The sequence below is a fragment of the Cololabis saira genome, chromosome 7 (genome assembly GCF_033807715.1).
Source record: "Cololabis saira isolate AMF1-May2022 chromosome 7, fColSai1.1, whole genome shotgun sequence".
Classification (NCBI taxonomy): domain Eukaryota; kingdom Metazoa; phylum Chordata; class Actinopteri; order Beloniformes; family Belonidae; genus Cololabis; species Cololabis saira.
Genome location: NC_084593.1, coordinates 37,429,827 through 37,447,676, shown reverse-complemented (window position 1 = coordinate 37,447,676; position 17,850 = coordinate 37,429,827). Strand labels below are relative to the sequence as shown.

Here is a 17,850-nt window from a genome sequence, read left to right as displayed (position 1 = left end):
TAAGGTTGTACTTGGAAAAGCATTTATGCACTGTCATAATTAGGTTTGGACTCCCCCTGTGCTTTGAGGCAAGTTAAAATTGATTAACTCTTCTCGACTTATGTTGTGCATCTTGAACAGAATTTTCGTAAAACTTTCAAAAATACATTTGCTGTAAACCAAAACCAAAAAAGTATTTTTTTTTTCAGACAGACTGTCCTGAGAGAGGACAGAGTTAAATACTACTGTAGCACTTCAGTGGTCAGTACACACATCAAGATCCCCGGTTTGAAGCTTCACTTATCCTATTAAGCGTTGATTTATAAGTGGTAATGCCGTTATATTGCTCTGCAAATGAAAACGTATGAGGTTATGATGAGTTATTATCCGACTACAGCTTTATTGGTCCTCGCATGTCTCTGTGGTGTTGAGGGCCACTAAGAGACTGGCCGAGAGACAGTGAATCACCAGACAGAGCCCGTTTGTCCGATAAATACGCTCAGAATTAACAGCCTTTTTCTTCTGAGATGCGCTAGCTCATTTGTGAGAAAAGAAGACGCTGCTGGCAGTCCCTCCAGAAGTTCAAGGAAAGCTGGAGCCCTGAAGCTTCCCGACAGTCCATCTGAGCGGACGGAGGCTGCCGCGGCCTTGTGGGGGATGATGGATGGAAGCCGTATACAGGAGATGGAGACGGAGGCTGCAGGATAGCAGGAGAGCAGGTGAGGGAGAGATGTATGGCCCTCCACATCGACTCAGACAGAATGACAGATGAGGGGACCGCGGAGAAGGAATGCATTCCCCTGTGATCAAAATTAGGGAGTCTCCCTTGTTAACCCAGCTTGACTCCCAGCCAATCACATTGGTAGATGGGGTCAAAACCCAAGAACGGGAAATTCCTCCCGTTTTCTTGTAATATTTCACCCAATATTCCAGGATTCCCCACTCATGTCGCTTTTCTGCAAAGCTATACTTCAATTGCTTTTTTCTATTTCTTGAAAAAGAACAGTTCTTTGAAAACAGGAGTCATTTTTCATTGAGAAAGGGGTATACAGTAGCTGCAAGTGGGCAGATTCTTTTTTCCTCTCTTCCTCAAAGTCATGAGGTCACTCGAAAGGTGCATCACCATAGAAACCCCCTCAACCCTGAACATCAGCCCTCCCCTACCTGCGTGCAAAATGCATATTTAGCAGGCACCCACATCAAATATGCTAAAACAGTCGCATTACAATGAGAGGTGTCACTGCAGTAACGGCAAGTTTAGCATCAAAGATTGTTTGAATGAAAGCATAACTCTGCATGCCCATAAGAGTGCCGGTGCAGGTGAATATTCATCACTGTGGGAAGTGTGCAGGTGCGATTGCAATTTTGGTAAACACACAGTGTGAGGTAAACCCTGAATAATGGATTCAGCCCCAGTAAGAGTAATCAGTGAACCCTGAGCTCAGCCTATTGAAGTTTAATAACATTCTGAATGTCAGAACACATGACAGCAGAGAAACATAATCCCCTCTCCCTGTAGAGAGAGGCCTTAAACTAACTCTAGCTCTCTCTCTTTCTATCCCCTCTCTCTGTCACAGACGGCATACACACATATCAACACTGGTGTAGCCTTTCAGATTAGCCGGTGTGATTTAAACAGCGTTTAAAGAGAAGTAAATAAGGGAGAGTTCCAGTTGAACAGAGTTCACCCCCCCCCCCACTCCCTGTGGGGTTTTGTCACCTTATCACACTCCGACGCTGTGTGTTCGATAATTAGAAAGAAAGTTACGCTGCTCCCTCCATGGACTTTAAGTGTTTCAGTCCGTGTCGTTTGTGGCGAGCATTTTTCCATTCCTTCTCTCGAAATCACAACTTGATGATAATTGACACTTGGAAAATTTTCTCAGATTTTCATTAAGATCTCAAACTGAGCGGAAGACGGTGTGAATATTATTAGGTGATCGAGAGCAAAAGCGCTAATGAATGCTGCCAGTGCTCTGTCTCCTGTCCGTGTTTGCTTAAAAACTTGGTCTTTTCTGCATTTATGCAGTAATTAGAATTAAAACGTGACCTGATATTGAAACAAGTTATCAGGAAAAACATTTAATAAATGAGAGAAAACGCTCAACTAGGGGAAGAAAGGTTGCTAAATCTCTCTTCAGGAGCTGTAGTAGAAAATGTCCTTTACTACTTCAATTTAACATGTGGTATCAGAATTGTTAGCGCAAGGCCAAGATGGCAACAAGCTTGGCAGTTGGCAGGACAGAGAAGGGCCCTGTTTTGCTCTTTTAAATAGATACGTGAACTTAATGGGTGTAAATGGAGTGAACCTCATACAAGGGTGTATTTGAGCACCAAGTTCTGCTGAAGTTGCCCATCTGAACTAATTCGCACCTCAGAAACTGGAGGTGATGAACTCCAGTTTGTGCCCTCCCCCACCACTGTTGGCCAACATGAGTACCTCTCTTAGTAGGTGGAGAAGTGGTTCCATGGTGTAATGGTTAGCACTCTGGACTCTGAATCCAGCGATCCGAGTTCAAATCTCGGTGGGACCTGTGTCTGCTTGAGCCCTTTTTAACCCCTCTTTTGTTAAAGCCTCTCCAAATCCCTGTCGCTAACACACTGAGTCACAATTCTACTAGCAGGAATTTGAGGTAAACCCGCCAGACAGGAACCTCTAAAAGCAAACTAGCCACAATTTCTTATTAACCCAGCGATGGCTAAACACGATTGTCATTTTTGATTTCACCGTTGGTTCAACATGTTAAATGGATATCCTGCTTTACCTGATGGAAGCTCTGCACATATTTCTGCAAGTATCAGGTCAAGGAGATGAGAGCAAAGCTAACCTCGATGGACATGCGGCGGGTGTGTTCACGTCGGCTTGCCGACCAACATGGCTTCAAAAACCCCAATGGAGGGTCCGGTTGGCCAACGTGAGTATTTCTCTTAGTAGGCAGAAAAGTGGTTCCATGGTGTAATGGTTAGCACTCTGGACTCTGAATCCAGCGATCCGAGTTCAAATCTCGGTGGGACCTGCATCTGATTTGAACCCAATTTAACCCCCATTCTGTTAAAGCTTCTCCAACTCTCTCTGGCTGATACACCTGTGAACACACTGAGCCACAATTCCACTAGCAGGAATTTGGGGGGTAAACCTCCCAGACAGGAACCTCTAACAGCAAAGTAGCCACAATTTTTTATCAACCCAGCGACGGCTAAACACGTTTGTCATTTTTGATTTCGCCATTGGTTCAACATGTTAAATGGAAATCCTGCTGTACATATCTGATGGCAGCTCTGCGCATATTTCTGCAAGTATCAGGTCAAGAAGATGAGAGCAAAGCTAACCTTGATCGACATGTGATGGGTGTGTTCCCTTTGAATTGCTGACCAACATGGCTTCAAAGACCGTCAGGAGGTTCCGGTTGGCCAACATGAGTACCTCTCTTAAGGCAGAGATTTGGTTCCATGGTGTAATGGTTAGCACTCTGGACTCTGAATCCAGCAATCCGAGTTCAAATCTCGGTGGGACCTATGTCTGAGTTGAACCCTTTTTAACCCCCCTTTTGTTAAAGCCTCTCCAAATCCCTGTCACTAACACACTGAGCCACAATTCTACTAGCAGGAATTTGGGGTAAACCACCAGACAGGAACGTCCTACAGAGAAGTAGCCACCGTTTTTTATTAACCCAGCGACGGCTAAACACGAGCGTCATTTTTGATTTCGCCGTTGGTTCAACATGTTAAATGGATATTCTGCTGTACATAGCTGATGGCAGCTCTGCACATATTTCTGCAAGTATCAGGTCAAGGAGATGAAAGCAAAGCTAACCTTGATCGACATGTGATGGGTGTGTTCACGTCGGCTTGCCGACCAACATGGCTTAAAAGACCGTCAGGAGGGTCCGGTTGGCCAAAGTGAGTACCTCTCATACTAGGTGGAGAAGTGGTTCCATGGTGTAATGGTTAGCACTCTGGACTCTGAATCCAGCGATCCGAGTTCAAATCTCGGTGGGACCTAGGTCTGATTTGAGCCCTGTTTAACCCCCCTTTTGTTAAAGCCTCTCCAAATCCCTGTCGCTAACACGCCTGTGAACACACTGAGCCACAATTCTACTAGCAGGAATTTGGGGTAAACCGCCATACACGAACCTCTTATAGAGAAGTAGCCACCGTTTTTTATTAACCCAGCGACGGCTAAACATGATTGTCATTTTTGATTTCGCCATTGGTTCAAGATGTTAAATGGATATTCTGCTGTACATATCTGATGGCAGCTCTGCACATATTTCTGCAAGTTTTAAGTGAAGGAGCTGGGAGCAAAGCTAACTTTGATCGACAACCGGTGGGTGTGTTCACGTCGGCTTGCCGACCAACATGGCTTCAAAGACCGTCAGGAGGGTCTGGTTGGCCAACGTGAGTATCTCTCTTACTAGGCGGAAAAGTGGTTCCATGGTGTAATGGTTAGCACTCTGGACTCTGAATCCAGCGATCCGAGTTCAAATCTCGGTGGGACCTATGTCTGATTTGATCCTTGTTTAACCCCCCTTTTGTTAAAGCCTCTCCAAATCCCTGTCGCTAACACACTGAGCCACAATTCTACTAGCAGGAATTTGGGGTAAACTGCCAGACAGGAACCTGTAACAGCAAAGTAACCACCATTATTTATTAACCCAGCGACGGCTAAACACGATTGTCATTTTTGATTTCGCCGTTGGTTCAACATGTTAAATGGATATTCTGCTGTACATATCTGATGGCAGCTCTGCACATATTTCTGCAAGTATCAGGTCAAGGAGATGAAAGCAAAGCTAACCTTGATCGACATGCGGCGGGTGTGTTCACGTCGGCTTGCCGACCAACATGGCTTCAAAGACCGTCAGGAGGGTCCGGTTGGCCAACGTGAGTACCTCTCTTACTAGGTGGAGAAGTGGTTCCATGGTGTAATGGTTAGCACTCTGGACTCTGAATCCAGCGATCCGAGTTCAAATCTCGGTGGGACCTAGGTCTTGTTTGAACCCTGTTTAACCCCCCTTTTGAACCTATCCTGTCGCTAACACACTGAGCCACAATTCTAATAGCAGGAATTTGGGGTAAACCGCCAGACAGGAACCTCTAAAAGCAAAGTAACCACCGTTATTTATTAACCCAGCGACGGCTAAACACAATTGTCATTTTTGATTTTGCCGTCGGTTCAACATGTTAAATGGATATCCTGCTGTACATATCTGATGGCAGCTCTGCACATATTTCTGCGAGTTTTAAGTGAAGGAGCTGGGAGCAAAGCTAACCTTGATCGACATGTGATGGGTGTGTTCCCTTCGAATTGCTGACCAACATGGCTTCAAAGACCGTCAGGAGGGTCCGGTTGGCCAACATGAGTATCTCTCTTGGTAGGCGGAGAAGTGGTTCCATGGTGTAATGGTTAGCACTCTGGACTCTGAATCCAGCGATCCGAGTTCAAATCTCGGTGGGACCTGCATCTGATTTGAACCCAATTTAACCCCCCTTCTGTTAAAGCTTCTCCAACTCTCTCTGGCTGATACACCTGTGAACACACTGAGCCACAATTCCACTAGCAGGAATTTGGGGGGTAAACCTCCCAGACAGGAACCTCTAACAGCAAAGTAGCCACAATTTTTTATCAACCCAGCGACGGCTAAACACGTTTGTCATTTTTGATTTCGCCATTGGTTCAACATGTTAAATGGAAATCCTGCTGTACATATCTGATGGCAGCTCTGCGCATATTTCTGCAAGTATCAGGTCAAGGAGATGAGAGCAAAGCTAACCTTGATCGACATGTGATGGGTGTGTTCCCTTTGAATTGCTGACCAACATGGCTTCAAAGACCGTCAGGAGGTTCCGGTTGGCCAACATGAGTACCTCTCTTAAGGCAGAGATTTGGTTCCATGGTGTAATGGTTAGCACTCTGGACTCTGAATCCAGCGATCCGAGTTCAAATCTCGGTGGGACCTATGTCTGAGTTGAACCCTTTTTAACCCCCCTTTTGTTAAAGCCTCTCCAAATCCCTGTCACTAACACACTGAGCCACAATTCTACTAGCAGGAATTTGGGGTAAACCACCAGACAGGAACGTCCTACAGAGAAGTAGCCACCGTTTTTTATTAACCCAGCGACGGCTAAACACGAGCGTCATTTTTGATTTCGCCGTTGGTTCAACATGTTAAATGGATATTCTGCTGTACATAGCTGATGGCAGCTCTGCACATATTTCTGCAAGTATCAGGTCAAGGAGATGAAAGCAAAGCTAACCTTGATCGACATGTGATGGGTGTGTTCACGTCGGCTTGCCGACCAACATGGCTTCAAAGACCGTCAGGAGGGTCCGGTTGGCCAAGGTGAGTACCTCTCTTACTAGGTGGAGAAGTGGTTCCATGGTGTAATGGTTAGCACTCTGGACTCTGAATCCAGCGATCCGAGTTCAAATCTCGGTGGGACCTAGGTCTGATTTGAGCCCTGTTTAACCCCCCTTTTGTTAAAGCCTCTCCAAATCCCTGTCGCTAACACGCCTGTGAACACACTGAGCCACAATTCTACTAGCAGGAATTTGGGGTAAACCGCCATACACGAACCTCTTATAGAGAAGTAGCCACCGTTTTTTATTAACCCAGCGACGGCTAAACATGATTGTCATTTTTGATTTCGCCATTGGTTCAAGATGTTAAATGGATATTCTGCTGTACATATCTGATGGCAGCTCTGCACATATTTCTGCAAGTTTTAAGTGAAGGAGCTGGGAGCAAAGCTAACTTTGATCGACAACCGGTGGGTGTGTTCACGTCGGCTTGCCGACCAACATGGCTTCAAAGACCGTCAGGAGGGTCTGGTTGGCCAACGTGAGTATCTCTCTTACTAGGCGGAAAAGTGGTTCCATGGTGTAATGGTTAGCACTCTGGACTCTGAATCCAGCGATCCGAGTTCAAATCTCGGTGGGACCTATGTCTGATTTGATCCTTGTTTAACCCCCCTTTTGTTAAAGCCTCTCCAAATCCCTGTCGCTAACACACTGAGCCACAATTCTACTAGCAGGAATTTGGGGTAAACTGCCAGACAGGAACCTGTAACAGCAAAGTAACCACCATTATTTATTAACCCAGCGAAGGCTAAACACGATTGTCATTTTTGATTTCACCGTTGGTTCAACATGTTAAATGGATATCCTGCTGTACATATCTGATGGCAGCTCTGCACATATTTCTGCGAGTATCAGGTCAAGGAGATGAGAGCAAAGCTAACCTTGATCGACATGTGATGGGTGTGTACCCTTCAAAATTGCTGACCAACATGGCTTCAAAGACCGTCAGGAGGTTCCGGTTGGCCAACATGAGTACCTCTCTTAAAGGGGACATATTATGGCATTTAATGTATATTTTAAAAAGGCCTTGAATGCCTTAAAAACAATCTAAAGCTTGTTTTTTCTACATACATCAGAAATTCAGCCTGTGAGCCATGTCTATAGTTTTACCGCTTCTAAAGCCTTTTTCTGTGCCTCATTCTTAGGCAAGGGGGGGGTATGATAATGAGGCTCTGCGCTGATTGGCTCCCTGAATGATGTGTAGCAGGGGAGGAGCATAAGCCTGGCATTCAGTTACACGGATCTTAAAGCCTGATTTACGGTTCTGCGTTAAATCGACGCGTACCCTACGCCGTAGGCTCTGCGTTGGTGAAACGCAGAACCGTAAATCAGCTTTTAGTCAACTCGTCTTCCCACAGGAAGACTTACAACCACACACACACACACACACACACACACACACACACACACACACACACACACACACACACACACACACGTTATATATCCATAATATAATGTATTAATAACACTATAATTATACTAATACACTATAATAGCACTAATAATACCATACATAATATATTTTTAGTCACTGCTATCATTATAATAATTCTGGTGGTATTTAAAAAATAGAGCGGCAGCAAAACTTAGTTTGATTGTGCTTTATTTAAGTTATTACATTAATCAAACCCATAGAAATCTCCATCCTCCGTTTCTTCATTCATCCGAGCCTGATCAATGAGTCCAGGAGAAATGCAGCTGCGACGGGCCGAGTCGCGCTGGCCGCGTTCCTTCCACAGTAAACGACGGAGCCCGCTGCCCAAGCGGCAGCCGACGTATCGGCTCCCGCTCAGGCGGCCGTTCCTCCCGGAGGAACCACCGCCCGGTCTTCGGGCAGAGACGGGTCTTCGAACCCGCCTCTGGTGAGCAGCTCCCCGGGAGCAGCGTCTCCTTCTCCGCTCCAGGCGCGTTGGTGTAACGTGGAACCATAAATCAGCCTTTTGCTTGGAAGATCTGAAATTAACAGAAGAAAAAAAAAATGGTCCGTGAGCGGCCCCGGAGCTCCGAGCTAAGCTAAATACTTAGCCCATGCAAAGATCATACTTGTAGACAAATATAAATAACGTTCTTACCGTTGACTCGTGTGCAGTTGCCGGGTCCGTGCTGTTGGTACTGATCCTTTTATAAGGGTAAGTGTCGATGCAAAACCTCATCTTAACTGTCCCTCGCTGTGGAAACAGCCACCGCTGCTGAGCAATGGCTGGAGCTCCAGCCGGCATAGCCGGCTGGTTGTGGGCGTGGTTTCAGCAGCGGGGGCCGACCTATGGAAATGAGCGCCTATGGTGACGTCACCATAGGCGCAGATTCAGAATGGCTCAAAAAAAGGTCACGTGACACTGAAAGACTCAGTCAGGGGGGGGAGCAGACCCTGCAGAATTCCATGGTATTTTATCTTCCCTGTGCTGGCAGGGTGAGGGGAGACCACTTTATATATGTTAAAACAAGAAAAAACGTGTTTTTCATAATATGTCCCCTTTAAGGCAGAAATTTCGTTCCATGGTGTAATGGTTAGCACTCTGGAGTCTGAATCCACCAATCCGAGTTCAAATCTCGGTGGGACCTATGTCTGATTTGATCCCTGTTTAACCCCCCTTTTGTTAAAGCCTCTCGAAATCCCTGTCGCTAACACACTGAGCCACAATTCTACTAGCAGGAATTTGGGGTAAACCGCCAGACAGGAACCTCTAACAGCAAAGTAACCACCATTATTTATTAACCCAGCGACGGCTAAACACGATTGTCATTTTTGATTTCGCCGTTGGTTCAACATGTTAAATGGATATTCTGCTGTACATATCTGATGGCAGCTCTGCACATATTTCTGCAAGTATCAGGTCAAGGAGATGAAAGCAAAGCTAACCTTGATCGACATGCGGCGGGTGTGTTCACGTCGGCTTGCCGACCAACATGGCTTCAAAGACCGTCAGGAGGGTCCGGTTGGCCAACGTGAGTACCTCTCTTACTAGGTGGAGAAGTGGTTCCATGGTGTAATGGTTAGCACTCTGGACTCTGAATCCAGCGATCCGAGTTCAAATCTCGGTGGGACCTAGGTCTGATTTGAGCCCTGTTTAACCCCCCTTTTGTTGAAGCGTCTCCAAATCCCTGTCGCTGTCGCTGTGAACACACTGAGCCACAATTCTACTAGCAGGAATTTGGGGTAAACCGCCAGACAGGAACCTCTTACAGAGAAGTAGCCACCGTTTTTTATTAACCCAGCGACCGCTAAACACGATTGTCATGTTTGATTTCGCCGTTGGTTCAACATGTTAAATGGATATCCTGCTGTACATATCTGATGGCAGCTCTGCACGTATTTCTGCGAGTTTCAGGTGAAGGGGACGAGAGCAAAGCTAACCTTGATCGACATGCGGCGGTTGTGTTCCCTTTGAATTGCTGAGCAACATGGCTTCAAAAACCCCAATGGAGGGTATATACAGAAGTCAATATTTGAATCAGATCAGAACATATTTTGCAAAATTTTTTAACTGTATCCAGTTCTGTCTGAGGACAAATTTGATTAAGTGTTTTCATCCACTTCAAATCTTGACTACTGTAGTTTCAAGGCATAAACCAAATCTTTTAAAATAGATATTCTAACCCAGCAACCACCTGATATGCAAAACTCTTCTTTTTTTTTTAAATAGTATGTTAGTCACAAGAAATTCTCAGTAGCTTCATGCAGTCTGGATTTCCTTTGTGATGTCTGATTTAGGTTTGGTATGTAGAGGATTACCAGGGCTCCAGGGGTTTCAGAGTAAGTGGGTGGATAGGAGTTACAGTAATAGCTGTAGCAACTCCTAAAGAGTAAGGAAGAGAGCCTTCAGTAAGTAGATCATGTCTCAGCAGAGGCCACAAAGATTTGAGGAGATTCAACATCCCATCATCAACAATCTTGAACAGAAATACCATTTCAAGGTTGGGGATGGTGCTCACGCAACACAAGAGAATTATGATACTTTGGCAAATCTGCAATATTGAAAATGCTTTCAGGTTAATTAAATATTTGTGCTCTTTTTACGGTTCTGTCTGAGAAGCATAGATCAAACTGAATTCAAAGAATAAAGATCTGAAGGTGTATTCTCTGCCCAAACGTCTGCAAACCACTTCCCCCAAAGTCAAAAGATTAAGTTCCATCCATGTGTTTGGTTCTCGAGGGTATTGGGGATGGCAGCCGCTGGGGAGGGAAACAGGCACTGATGGATGGACCCGCTGGATTTCCCCTACAGACTGTACCCTGATCATCACTGGGCTCCACCTCCATCTTTCAACTGAATCTGACCTCTATCAGGGAGATTCCCTTGCTATAAGTACCACTTCCCAAGTGGATGGTTAAAAACAGCAGCCATGCTCCTGCTGCCGCAGAAATCTTTACTACGTTCCCCCCCAGACCTGAATTCTGGTTGGCCTCCCAATAAATCATCATCATTGGCTGTCCTGCGGCCAGGGCCTCTTCAGCCGACGTGCTGCATCAAGCAGTGCATAACCCCGAAAAACAAGTCCTTAAGGGATGAAACCATTGATGTTATATCACTAACCTTTATTTTCTGGGTTGACAAATACACCACGCAGAAACTGGGGCTTGTGCACGTTCAGACAGCTCATTTTCTGCTGAGAGCAGAACCTCGTTGGCAGAATGTGATCGAGGCCCTGCAAAACCTTCCCAAAGCTGTCACTGAGAAACAATTGGTGTCATTTTAGGGCATCTGCTCTTTTTGCAGTGTTAATTTCAGGCCAAGCAGTTCTTGACTGAGCTCTTTTATTTATGGTAAAGGGGTACGAGCACGTAACGGGGTCATTTGGAGACCTGAAGCAGAAGAAGCTCTTCCATTCCCAAATCTTTGTCCTCAACTTGTACTTTTTATGATTTTACCTCTTTTCTTATCATTTTATTTCATTTTATTTGTTATTTAAGCGTACTCTTAAATTAAATACTTTTTGAAAACTGCACAAAGTTATGGATAAGCCCTGAATACAGGCATTGTGACGTAGAATTGTCAAATTGGTTTGATTCAACGCACAAATCGGCACAGATTACTTTTGTAATACTGTATTTGACCCGGTCTTTGTACGTTTTGACCGTATAGAAACGTAATTCTTGCCATTGTAAGAATGAGATGTGTACCTGCTCTACTCTGCCCTTACTTTTCAACAACTTATGCTTCTTATTATTTTACCCTTTTTTCTTATCCTTTTATTTCATTTTATTTGTTATTTACTGTTTAATTATGTCTTGCCGCTTTTAATGTTGATGTAAAGCACTTTGAATTAGCTTGTGTTGAATTGTGCTATATAAATAAACTTGCCTTGCCTTGCCTCAATCACAGAAAAGGGGATTATTTTCTTCATGTGGCTCCTTTAAATATGAAATATCCAAATAAGGTTTGCAGAGAGAGAGAGGATATGCAAAATAAATGTCAATTACTGACACTGCTGTATCTCAGTGGCTCATTATCATCGTTACTAGAGTTTGTATTTGTGTAGCACTTGAATTACCACCTTTCTGTCTCCAACTATCCCCCCCCTCACGCTCTCAGCTCCACCGGATATTTCCTTCACACCACAACCGTCGTCACCTTCTTTCACCGTCCCTCTCTAATCTGTAAAGGCGCACATTTGGCTCTGTGCAGGCGGTGATGAGAGGAAATGTCACGTTCCACTGCGAGCAGCGGACCGTCACACACCGGAATGCCAAGCTGGTGTAGGGGTGGAGACGCGGGGGGGACGGAGGGACGAACACCCGCTCAAGTGCTGGACGGCAGGAGCAGCCTTATTCCACTGTGTGTGTTTTTAAAGACATGGCTTTTTTTTTTTTTTTTTTTTAATGATTATTCTAATCCCACCGAGGGCCTCTCGGCCTGGACCGGGTGCCTTATCTGCTCTCTACAGTCATTTTCTCATTAAAACACAATCACAGGCCACCAAATCTAATAAACCTTCAACTTCGTCTTTGAAAGAGGGAGGGAGAGGGTGAGTTATTAGGCTGTGAGGGGGGTGGAAATGCAGATTACTTGTAGGTCTGACTGCCAGTCTCTCTCTGAGTGTGTGCTGTGGGAAAAGGAATCCTGCCTCTACAATGATACAAATATTGTGCTTGATCTACTTAAAAAAATAAATCAACTTTTTGCATGAGATTATTATGTAGATCAAGAAAGATTAGTCTTTGTATAAACTACTTAATGTTTGCAAATATTAAGTTCACTTTACTTGCCAAATTTAAATTGACTTTACTTGCAAATTAATTTTGTACATATAAAATTAAGTAGTTTATAAGACTAGTCTTTCTTGATCTACAAAATCTCATGCTAAAAAGTTGCCTTCATTTTTTTCAAGTAGATCAAGCAAGATATTTTTTACTGTGGTGTTCTACTTAAACAAATAAAGCATGTTTCATCTAAACGTTGGTCAATCTGCCCAATAGATTAAAATTGTTAAAGGAAAGGTAAATAAAAGATCATTGCTTGTTGTTTGTGTGTGAATGAAAAGATTGCCTGGGATTACATAAATACTGCTTGTTAAGGAAAGAAAATGCACAATGTCTTGTTTTTTGAACAAATGCAGATTAAGTTCAAAACTAGATGTATTCATGTAAAGCAACTAACTTCATTTTTAATTGTTAATATCACAGATTTAAATATGTTATATTTACATGCGCTTACATTTATTTTTTTCAGGGTAATCACTTCTAGTGCAAAAAAAGGTCATAGCCTTTTTTATGCCACAGTCAAAAGAAGAAAAAAAAAGACAAATGATACTTTTTTTATAAATCTGCTATGAAAAAGGCTGCAGGGATTACAGAGTGCCTCCCGGGATTTGGCCTCTAAGTACCTTGATTGTTTTTGGTGGCCTAAGAGAACTGCTGTGGGACGCGCTTCCCAAAGTGCTGCTCCTCGGGCAAGTGGTCCGAAGTTAACATGGAGCCGAGCTCTCGCAGGCGCTGATGCTGCAGCCCACAATCCTCTCTGACGACCGTATCCTACCCCGTCTCTCCGTGACAAACACACACCCACACATGCACAAGAAAAACTCCCCAGACAGAGCTTTAAAGCCTCTTTAATCACCGGCTCAAGTGAATACATCATCCCTGCAGCTTGATTTAAATTCAAACGTGGTGCAGTGAAGTGAGTCACTTTGTCACCTGCTTTACAACTTTACCAAACCACATAGTGACTTAGGTAGGACGAGACAATAAATGCATTTCTTCTATTTCTCATCCCAAGAAGGTTTTTCCTTAATGAAGCCCTTACTGCCTAAATATACTTACAATTATATATTAATGGTCCTTTATCCGTGATCCTCTTTACTTGTGTTAAAAAACATTTTAAATCAGATAAATGAGTCGTTGCTTTTTGTCCCAAAGACAAAGGGGAAAGGTCATCGGAGCATTTTCAGTCATCGCCCCGAAACTTTGGAAAGAGCTGCCTCTGTGCATCACACTGACTCCCTTAAATCCTCTTTTATAACGTACTAATTCTGTTTGGCTTTAAAGTCACTTTGAGACGGCGGTTTTATCTGCATCTTAATTTGTGGTGAGGCGACCCACTCTTTTAGGTGCTTTTACTTGATGTTATCGTACATCCAGGCAGGCTGAGCTGCTCCTGTTTAAGTTACGGTTCATCCTTTTATTCTTTGGTTTTTAACCCAGTCGTGAGATGTTGACTTTATGGTTCGAAGGTGTAATTTGTTTTTCCCTCACTATCTTATTCTTCTACTGTTTTGCTCTTATCTACCTCAGTGCTCGTGGTTTTTCGGCACTTTGGCCCAGTGCATTGGTTATAAAGTGAACCTGTAAATAAAACTGAGCTGAGAGGAGCTCAGATGAAGTTTCACATCAGAAACAACCTCCTCTTCGTGGACTCGGTTTCTGTTTTTAATTGATTAAAAGATATCTTCTTAATTTTTTATTAAATCAAATTTAAAGTCGTTTTTCTCAGTTGATTAATTTGAACAAAAGTGTTGTTTTGATTAATAAAAAATTGGACGATGACATTTTTAAATTCATTAAAGATTTTTACATTTCTGTTTCTCTCGATTTCCTTGTGTACTTGATGTCTTTGGTCAGTGATTTGTGCCTCAAGTCTCCAGCAGACTTGTCGTCTTTCCCATACTGCCACACCATGCCCTGCCCTCGTCTCTCTTCACTCTGCCTCTTACAGTTCATCGCGTCAGCGCTGATGTGTTTACTCGTCCTCTGTCTTGTCATCCTGTTTTTACTCCGTCTGCTGTGCTTCCTGCCGTGTTGCTCACCTCACCTCTGCATCCAGCTCTGTTTGGGTTCACTCTGGCATCATTTTTGATTGAATAAAGGACATTGTTTATGACTTCTGCCTCCCATTTCCCTGTCCTCCCTGCTCTACACCTGCATCCAGACAATAACTGTCCAATCCTCTCTTCCAGCTGGATTTGATCAGCCTGTCCTGCCTTCCTGGTTCTCATCCTCCGGAGGATAAATCACTCTGGTTCCTCTGGACTCCACTTTCACTTCCAAGAGGAGCTCAACTGTGTGCACAGGAAACTGCCTCTAAACGGCATAACAAAAGTGAAAGTTGTTGATCTATAATGCTGTTAGCAGTTCTGCAGTCACATTGATTTTATCGACTCTGGATGGCATCCAGTGCCATGTTCGGGAATCCTGCGGTTGTTTATTTATTTTGTGCTTACCTTTGCAGACTTTGTGTCTCAGGGTAGCTTTTTGACAGACCTTACCTTCAGCCATTAACAAAACAATGTACGATGCCACAAAACTGTCAACATTTCCTGAGGAAATGTGGAAAGTTGTCCAGAAAAGTCTGGACCTGGAAGCTTGCTTAAAAAAAAATTATTAATATAAAAAAAAGCACATATATATATATATATATATATGTGCTTTTTTTTGTATGTATGTATACAGAAGTGAATCATTCAGCTGCAGCTGTTGTGAAGTTAACAACCAATGTTGACTTTACTCGTTATTTCTTGTCTTCACTACACTTTAAATAAAAAGCATTCACATGGTTATTTTCAGAGTCGTCCTTATTATTGTTTTGCACAGCAATTTACAGTAATTAAAGCTTCGCCTGCAAAAGACAGCGAGAAAACGAGGCACATCAAAGCACGGCGAAGGTTTTGCTCAGAGTTGCATCTTCTTGTCAAATTATACTGCTGGCTAAATAACCACATGATGAACACAGACATTGTTTCCCAGAAGTGATGATTATGCAAATATGCGTAATGATTGTGCATAAGGAAGGAAAACAGAGCTTTTGTCTCCGCTTGTGATCGTCAAAGGGGTTAAACAAGAAAATAGGTAAAACACCAGAGGTCAGAGGAGAAAAGGGATGCTTTCTTATAAACCCCATGCCTTTGTGTTTTTATGTGCACGAGCTACAAGAATCACTTGTTTAAACGTGCTCCTCGTGGCTTTGCCAGTCTGACTAAGTGGTTTACAACATTTATCTCACTTTGCCAGGATTCCCAGGAGATGTACAAACCACCATCATGAAGGACTCAGAGTAATAAAAGAACAATAATTAAAGGCAAGTAAGACCTTGTTGATCGGTTTGATTGAAGTTAACTGTTAGTCATAGACTCAGGACGCACCCAGCACCTGCAAAGCCTGTCCGTTTCTGGAGGACGTTTCTGTGGAGGACCTCCCAGATGAAGCGCTCCAGCAAACCATCTGGCACGCACTCGTCTGTCTTTACATTACATGCTGTTCTGGCTGTGGAACTAGAGTTTGTTTCATGTAGACCCGGCTGACGCCTGTTTCTGTAAAAACTTAATGCCATCGGTGATGAGGGCCTCCTTTTTGAATTATAAAAGCTCATACAACTTTTACTCCCATTGCTTTCCATTTGTCCTCCATACCTGTAGAATGTCAACATTCTTCCAGTCATAGGTGACAAATACACAGAGAAAAAAACACTCTGAGAACAATGCTTCACTTAAGCTAATGGGAAGTCTTGAGGGCATTGCTTGTATGGGTTTCAGATAGTTGTGTTGCAGGATGTTCTGCATGAACATCAGAGTGCTGTGCATGCACCGCTCCAGAATGTGAAGGTGGGATTAGGGGTATTTATGGAAATAATATGCACTTGAAAAAAAAAAGGCAAGGGGGTAACCAAAGTCAGAGCAGGCAGCTGCCATTGCTGGTGATTCAGAGGTCTTTGAGGCCTTTCACTTTGTTCCTAAATTATTCATGCAATCTGTCAATGCTGCTGTCTAGGCAGGCTCCTCTCCCCATGTGTTCAATGATGACAGAATTCTTGCTCCATGTTCACCGATGTCTTCAAATCCCTGGCTGAATACTGTATGCACCGTATCCAAAAAGCTCCTGCACGTGCCTCCGTGTACGTGAGTGTGTCCTGGTGGAAGTCTGCACCCGTCTCTATGAGTGGATATGATCCTACACTGCAAAAACTCAAAATAGCTAGTTAAAATGTCTAATTTTTAGTCAAAAAAATCTCATTACACTTAAAACAAGAGTCATTACCAGAAAAATAACTTGTTATTTGACAATTTTCACCTGTTACAAGTAAATTTTCACTTGAAAAAAGTAGAAAAATCTGTCAGTGGGAAAGGATTTAACTTCTCATTACAAGCAAAAAAATCTTGTTCCACTGGCAGATTTTTCTACTTATTTTAAGTGAAAATCTACTTGAAACAGGTGAAAATTGTTGTTTTTTCCAGTGATGAGTCTTGTTTTAAGTGTAATGAGATTTTTTTACTTTTTTACTTTTTTTGATTTTTTGAAAATTAGACATTTTAACTAGAAATAAGACAAATATTCTTGTTAAGATTTTGAGTTTTTCTGTCTTTCTTTTTTTTTTTAATCTTTGCTGTTTACTTTGTAAGTGTTGTGAGATAAAAAAAATATTCAAGACACAAATGCGCATGTTTACTAGTTGGGCCCCAGTCGGACGCGCAGCAGCTTTGCAGCAGCTCGGCCTCCCTCCCAGGAATGTTCCTCACAGATGTTTCTGAGACATTGCAAAGTGCGTTGCTGAAGCCCCTTCTACAGAATACTAAATATTCAAATGACAGCATTAATATAGCACTTTTCTGGTCACACAATCCACATCTACACACATTTATTCAGCAGTCTCTTGGTCCTGACAGACGTAAAAGAAAAAAAAGAAAACTCTTCGGTTCCCTCCACGGTATGAAAGCCAACCTAATATCCAGGTTCAAAGGATGAACTTCCAAAGATGATGCTACCCTGTCAAGAGATGTAGATGAGTGAGGGTAGGAGCGCTGTAGCTCGGCCCCTGCGGCGTTGTGAGTGGGACCCCACTGGTCAGGCTTAGACAGATGTGACGGTGTGTCTCAGAGATCCAGACCACCGTCACTCAGCATTAGCAGGATCATGTCTCACTTATCAGGGATGGACTGTTAGTATTTTTATGCATCAAGAAACTAGTTTCTGCCTGAAGGAATTTTTGTTTTTAGTTATGTGAAAGAATGAAGCACATCTACTTTGAATCCTTTCTTTAAGACATAACAATCTCTCTAGGCCTAGGGAATGGGTCAAT

The 17,850-nt window shown here is 43.3% G+C and overlaps 11 non-coding genes across 11 annotated transcripts; all 11 read left to right on the top strand.

Moving 5' to 3' along the window:
* Positions 1 to 2,441: 2,441 nt before the first annotated feature.
* trnaq-cug (transfer RNA glutamine (anticodon CUG)) lies at positions 2,442 to 2,513 on the top strand. Its single transcript has one exon. It is a non-coding gene; the product is annotated as a tRNA-Gln (tRNA).
* Positions 2,514 to 2,924: 411 nt separating this feature from the next.
* trnaq-cug (transfer RNA glutamine (anticodon CUG)) lies at positions 2,925 to 2,996 on the top strand. The gene has a single exon. It is a non-coding gene; the product is annotated as a tRNA-Gln (tRNA).
* Positions 2,997 to 3,423: 427 nt separating this feature from the next.
* On the top strand, positions 3,424 to 3,495 carry trnaq-cug (transfer RNA glutamine (anticodon CUG)). Its single transcript has one exon. It is a non-coding gene; the product is annotated as a tRNA-Gln (tRNA).
* A 414-nt stretch (positions 3,496 to 3,909) lies between these two features.
* On the top strand, positions 3,910 to 3,981 carry trnaq-cug (transfer RNA glutamine (anticodon CUG)). The gene has a single exon. It is a non-coding gene; the product is annotated as a tRNA-Gln (tRNA).
* Positions 3,982 to 4,407: 426 nt separating this feature from the next.
* trnaq-cug (transfer RNA glutamine (anticodon CUG)) lies at positions 4,408 to 4,479 on the top strand. The gene has a single exon. It is a non-coding gene; the product is annotated as a tRNA-Gln (tRNA).
* Positions 4,480 to 4,893: 414 nt separating this feature from the next.
* trnaq-cug (transfer RNA glutamine (anticodon CUG)) lies at positions 4,894 to 4,965 on the top strand. Its single transcript has one exon. It is a non-coding gene; the product is annotated as a tRNA-Gln (tRNA).
* A 403-nt stretch (positions 4,966 to 5,368) lies between these two features.
* trnaq-cug (transfer RNA glutamine (anticodon CUG)) lies at positions 5,369 to 5,440 on the top strand. The gene has a single exon. It is a non-coding gene; the product is annotated as a tRNA-Gln (tRNA).
* A 427-nt stretch (positions 5,441 to 5,867) lies between these two features.
* Positions 5,868 to 5,939, top strand: trnaq-cug (transfer RNA glutamine (anticodon CUG)). The gene has a single exon. It is a non-coding gene; the product is annotated as a tRNA-Gln (tRNA).
* A 414-nt stretch (positions 5,940 to 6,353) lies between these two features.
* Positions 6,354 to 6,425, top strand: trnaq-cug (transfer RNA glutamine (anticodon CUG)). Its single transcript has one exon. It is a non-coding gene; the product is annotated as a tRNA-Gln (tRNA).
* Positions 6,426 to 6,851: 426 nt separating this feature from the next.
* On the top strand, positions 6,852 to 6,923 carry trnaq-cug (transfer RNA glutamine (anticodon CUG)). The gene has a single exon. It is a non-coding gene; the product is annotated as a tRNA-Gln (tRNA).
* A 2,396-nt stretch (positions 6,924 to 9,319) lies between these two features.
* trnaq-cug (transfer RNA glutamine (anticodon CUG)) lies at positions 9,320 to 9,391 on the top strand. The gene has a single exon. It is a non-coding gene; the product is annotated as a tRNA-Gln (tRNA).
* Positions 9,392 to 17,850: the final 8,459 nt, after the last annotated feature.